This window comes from Chrysemys picta, chromosome 17 (genome assembly GCF_011386835.1).
Source record: "Chrysemys picta bellii isolate R12L10 chromosome 17, ASM1138683v2, whole genome shotgun sequence".
NCBI lineage: Eukaryota > Metazoa > Chordata > Testudines > Emydidae > Chrysemys > Chrysemys picta.
In genome coordinates, this window is record NC_088807.1 from 21416773 (window position 1) to 21422775 (window position 6003).

The following is a 6003-nucleotide window of genomic DNA, read 5'->3' on the forward strand; positions in this document are numbered from 1 at the left end:
GAGGATAGCCCAGAGGCTGCCTCTGCCAAACCTTTTGTGAGTGATAAAGGTGAAAGTAGAGTACTGCCTTTACAGGTGCACGACCAACCTTTTGTGGGCAATAATGGCCAGTTACAACATACTAATATTGTGGAATATAAAGGATGGCTAGAATGGGACTTGAAAGAGTGGGGACGGTTGTCAGGGTCCTTTGGGGAAAATCCCCGAAAGATCACAGAACTTTTAGAAAGATTGTTTTCAAGTCATAATCCTACTTATATGGATGTAGATCAGTTGTTAAGTAGAGTTTTGACCGGAGAGGAACGTAGTAGATTGTGGATGGCAGAAAGGACATGGGGGGATAGCGATGTGGTTAATATTACTTGGATGGATAGGCGGGATCAAGCCGCTGGCTGGAATCCCCTAGACTGGAGTCAGCCAAGGCTGACTCAGCTGCGAACAGATCGAGAGCGATTGTTAGAGAGACTCAAAGAAATGGCTCGCCGCTCGCCTAATCAGGCTAAGTTCATGCAGATTCGGCAGGAATCTGATGAGCCACCCAGAAAGTTCTGGTCGAGGCTATTGGAGGGGGCCCGAATGTTCACTCAGATGGATCCTGAAAGAGAAGCAGACCACCCTACTCTTATTTCGTTTTTTGTGAATCAGTCAGTGCCCCCTGTAAGGGATTATTTCTTAAAGTTTTGCCCTGGTTGGGGAGGTGAGTCAGTCACTTCAGTGTTGGACGTAGCTGATTTTGCATGGGAAAAAGAAAGGGAAAGTAGTAAAAAGAAAGAGAAAAAGGAAGACTATAAGTTGATGGCTTTAGCTTTTCACGGCGGTGTTCGAGGCAGAGGCCGTGGCCGTGGCAGGGGATTTCAGGGTGCTCGGGGAAGAGGGTCCTGGCAACCCCAGCCACCAGGAAATTGTTTTCAGTGCGGACAGCCCGGTCACTTTAAACGTGAATGCCCCTGGGGACGCCCAGAGGGTCTGGTTGCATCCGCAGATACTTACACCAGGGACGAATACACCCCTGCACCACCAGCTCAGCCCGTTCCCCAGGCCTGGATCAACTACGGGCAACAGCAGCAGCTGCAGCAAACTCAGCCTCCTCAATGACGGTACCCCGGGGGCGAAGGCAAACAATGTGATGGTCTTATTTCCTTAATGTCTTTAGCTGGCTCCTTCCTCACTTTCTCCCCTCCCAGCAAAGAGCCTCGTCTAACCCTTTCAGTCCAGGGACTGCCTGTCTCCTTCCTCATTGATACTGGAGCTACTTTCTCTCTTTTAAATCATGCCCCCTCTCCCTGGCTATCCTCTGAGGTTAAAACTGCAACTGGGGTGGAGGGCAACCCACAGTCTCTGGGACTCACTTTGCCTCTAAATGTTATTTATGCTGATAAATGTTTTTCTCACCGTTTTCTTTTTTCCCCAGCTTGTCCGATCCCTTTGATGGGCCGGGATTTACTCTGTAAGCTTGAGGCTACTTTAACCTGCACTCCTGAAGGGGTAGGATTATTGATGACAGTGTTAGGAGATTCGGCCCCAACTCAGGGTAATTGGGAACCCCCCCCCCTCTCTCTCCCCTGACCTCACTGACTTGCCTTTAACCCTCTGGGGAATTTCTGACACTGATGTTGGCCTGCTCCTTTCAGCAGAGCCAGTAAGGATTCAAGTGAAGCCCTCCTTAACCCCCCCGTCAGTCCCTCAATACCCCCTGTCGTTGGAAGCCCGGGAGGGCATCCGCCCCATTATCGAGGGATTCATTGCACAAAAGCTAGTCCGCCCTCAGCGCACTCCCTGTAACACCCCTATACTGCCTGTCAAAAAGCCTCCTAAAAAGGACGGAGACCCTATTCGTTGGCGCTTTGTACAGGATCTACGGGTTGTTAATCAGTATGTGGTCCCTCTTCATGCAGTAGTTCCTGATCCAGCTACTATCATCAGTCAAATCCCCTGGGATGCTGAGTGGTTCACTGTTATTGACTTAAAATCAGCTTTTTTCAGCATTCCTGTGCACCCAGACTCTCAGTATCTCTTTGGTTTCACCTGGGAGGGACAAAGTTATGTCTGGCAACGACTTCCTCAAGGCTACAGAGACAGCCCCACGATTTTCAGCCAATGCCTCCGCCACGACTTGGAAGGCTTCACCAGTCCGCAGGGATCCACGTTAGTCCTATACGTAGATGACATCCTATTAGGTAATCGCGAAGAAGCTGCCCTCCGCATCGATGGTAAGGCACTTTTATTATACCTACACACCAGAGGCCACAAGGTAGACCCTAACAAGATTCAGTGGGTCTCACAGAAGGTCCGATATCTGGGCTTCCTATTAACCCCAGAGGGAAGACAAATGGACCCAGTCCGCATAAAGACTATCCAAAACTGCCCTCTGCCAAACACCAAGAAACAACTTCGAGGTTTCTTAGGATGAATTGGCTTCTGTCGCCCCTGGTTACCGTCCTGCGGGGAGTTAAGCAAGCCGCTCCACCGACTCACTGCTAACCTTGCTCCTGACCCTTTGCAGTGGTCCCCGGACACAATCCAAGCCTTTCAGTTACTCAAGGACAGTGTGGCCTCCTCCATGTCTCTCCGCCCCCCCAATTACAGCAAACCCTTTCACCTTTTTGTCCACGAGAGGGGCGGAATTGCTAGTGGCGTCCTTACCCAGCTGAGCGGGCCCCACCATTTCCCGCTTGCTTTTTACTCTCAGCAGATCGACCCTGTCGCTCAGGGAACCCCATCCTGCACCCGGACTCTGGCAGCAGCTGCCCTGCTGATCACAAAGGCAAAGAGCCTGACCCTGGGTCATTTTACCACAGTTTGGACCTCTCATGCCTTGTCAGCCCTTCTGCGTAGGGGCACAACCCAAGTCTTTTCGGCCCATCGCCAGCAACAGCTAGAGGCCGAACTCTTGGAAGACACTAACCTAATTTTTGAAAGGTGTGGGCCCCTTAATCCAGCTACCTTGCTTCCTGACCTGCCAGTCCTCCAGGATCAGCACGACTGTGTGGAAGTAGTTTATAGCATCTTACAGATAAGGGACAACCTGTTTGACGTGCCACTGGACAACCCTGATTGCATCCTCTTCTCGGACGGAAGCTCCTTCTATGTTGATGGCAAGCGTTTCACCGGTTATGCAGTCACCTCTGAATGGGACATTCAAGAGGCCGCCTCACTGCCAGGCAACTGGGGAGCCCAAGCCGCCGAACTCTATGCCCTGGCCCGAGCTTGCCAGTTGGCCGCTGGTAAGACCGTTACCATTTTTACTGATAGCAAGTATGCTTTTGGAGTTGTGCATTGTCACATCCACCTCTGGAAGTTTCGAGGTTTCCAGACAGCTGCCGGTAAACCCATTCAGCACCTCCCCCTCATCCACAAGCTTTTGGATGCCCTCCAGGAACCCTCGGTCCTGGCTGTAGTTCACTGCCGGGCCCATACTAAAGATGATAGCCCCGTCACCCGTGGGAATGCCCTGGCTGACGCCTCCGCCAAGACGGCTGCCGTCTTACCTTTAGCCATGCCCATGTTGGCTATTGCAGCCTCCTCCTTTACTCCACCGTACCCCGTACCAGTACCCGCTGCTGAACTACAGTCGTGGGAGAGCCTCGGAGCCACTCTGGTCAAAGGGACCTGGCTTATGCCGGATGGCCGAGCCTGCCTCCCTCGCTCCACATACCCTGTGGCAGTTCGCTGGCACCATGATAAGGGGGGTCACTACGGCACGCACGCCCTTGTGGACACCATTGCTCGCTTTTGGTATGCTCCAGGCATTCAACCCTACTGCCTGTCAATAGTGAAAGCATGCAGCACATGTCAGCGTAATGGACCTGCTCCGCCTCTTAAAAAAATTAAGGGTGGAAGACCTCCGCCTGCTGCTCCATTTCAACATCTTCAAATTGACTTTGCAGATATGCCAAAGGCTTTTGGGAAAAAGCACCTCCTTGTTTTGGTTTGCCCTCTGACTTCCTGGGTCGAAGCTTTTCCTACTGCTAATTGTACTGCTGCCACAGTGGCGAAGATTCTCCTTAGAGACATTGTACCCCGTTTTGGCATCCCTCTCGTGCTTGACTCAGATCGCGGACCTCACTTTACTGGTCATGTCCTTGGCCGTTTAGAACAAGGACTGGGCATTTCACACTCCTTTCATACACCCTACCACCCTCAGTCTAGCGGGAAAGTTGAGCGTATGAATAGGGAGCTTAAGTTTACATTGGCTAAATACTGTCAGGAAACAGGATTAAAGTGGCCTCAGGTACTTCCCTTGGTCCTGTTTCACCTTCGTACTCGCCCAACCCGTGTATTGGGATTATCCCCCTTTGAACTGCTCTATGGACACCCCCCTTTCAAAGGCGGGGCGCTACCACGTGCTGATGTTTCACTATTGGGAGGGGATCATATGACCGCGTGCCAGTTTCTCTCCCTACAGGCTCGCCTCCGTACCCTTTGGAAAGCCTCGCAGTTTTCCCAGACCGTGCCGCTGGAAGAACAGATCCACCCGTTCCAACCAGGGGACTTCGTCTGGGCCAAAAAGTTCATTCGTGGCGACACCCTCCAGCCGAGGTTTACTGGACCCCACCAGGTTCTTTTAACAACCCAGACTGCAGTGTTCCTGGAAGGACGCAAATCCTGGATCCACCACTCCCACGTCAAGCCAGCCGTAGTGGACCACAGTAACGGACCAGCAGCTCTTGCCACCACTGAGGACACTGCCTCCGACCAGTGGACCAGCTTACCTCTTTCAGACATCAGACTTAAATTGACTCGGAAAAAATGAGAGGACCTTTTATTCTGACAACTGTATGTTTTTTATTATGCCTTTTTAGTTTATTTTCTGCTTATGAAGATAATGCTTTTATTAGATATTCCCACGAGGTTAAAACTCGTATTTTAGGAAATAGAAGTAATTGCTGGGTATGTACTCAATTTCCAGTAAATGCAGAACAGGGACTCCCCTTCACACCCATTCCCCTGACCACTGCTAATATGACTTGGATGCCACCGGCTAGAGTAAAAGATCCAGTCCAACACAATCTTACATGGGACAAAACAGGAGTGCCAATTAACAGATATCTCAGGGTAACCAATCAGACAGGATCACTGTGTTTTGTTAAAGAAAAGGGGTCAACTTTTGTGGGAACAAGTAAATGCAACATGTATTTTAATGGCACCGCCTTTAGTAAAAATCTTGGCTTCAAGCCTTGCGCATCTCACTTATCCCACATGTGGATCCCTCACCCCAATCCAACTTTTCCATGGGTGGGCAGGCCTTCAGAGTCAGCTTTTAAGAAGCCCTGCTCAGATCACAAGGGTGTCCAACTAATTGCTAAGGGACGTACGATTGCCTTCTACAACTGCTCAAGCAGTACTACACTGCCCTTTGAAAACACCACTACCAAATTGTGCCTCTGCAGTTCGCACAACGACCCCTCTGCATTACCAGGGGAACAGTGGTCTAATGGGTGGTGGGTTACCTCCTACTTTGAGAAATGGAATACCCGAAACGCATTGTATGGAACATACTGGGTGTGCGGGCCCAAAGCTTATTACTTTCTCTCCCCTGATTGGGCAGGGTCATGTTATTTGGCATGGCTAACACCGCCTTCTCGCATCTCCCTCACTCCCCCTCATTTTCCCCACGTTCGTAACATCCGTGAAACCTTCAGAGATATTAATATCCGTGATGGTTTGTCGTGGCAGCGGTGGGCTGGTCTCATTAGCTTGAGGGGTGGTGTCATCCGTCTACAGGGACTACTAGAATCTTTAACCAATGAAACTGCGACCCTATTTGAGAATCAGGCTGGGGAAATGTCCCAGCTGCGCCAGTTAGCTTTGCAAAACCGAATGGCTTTAGACATAATGTTAGCAGCCCAGGGAGGAACTTGCGCCCTCATAAATGAAGAATGCTGTGTTTTTGTAAATGACACCTACTCTGACACTTTTCAACGTACCAAACATCTAAGGGAAATAGCTAAGAACTACTCTTCTGGCCAGCCACCTTATGATTGGTGGGGAGCCTTATGGAAT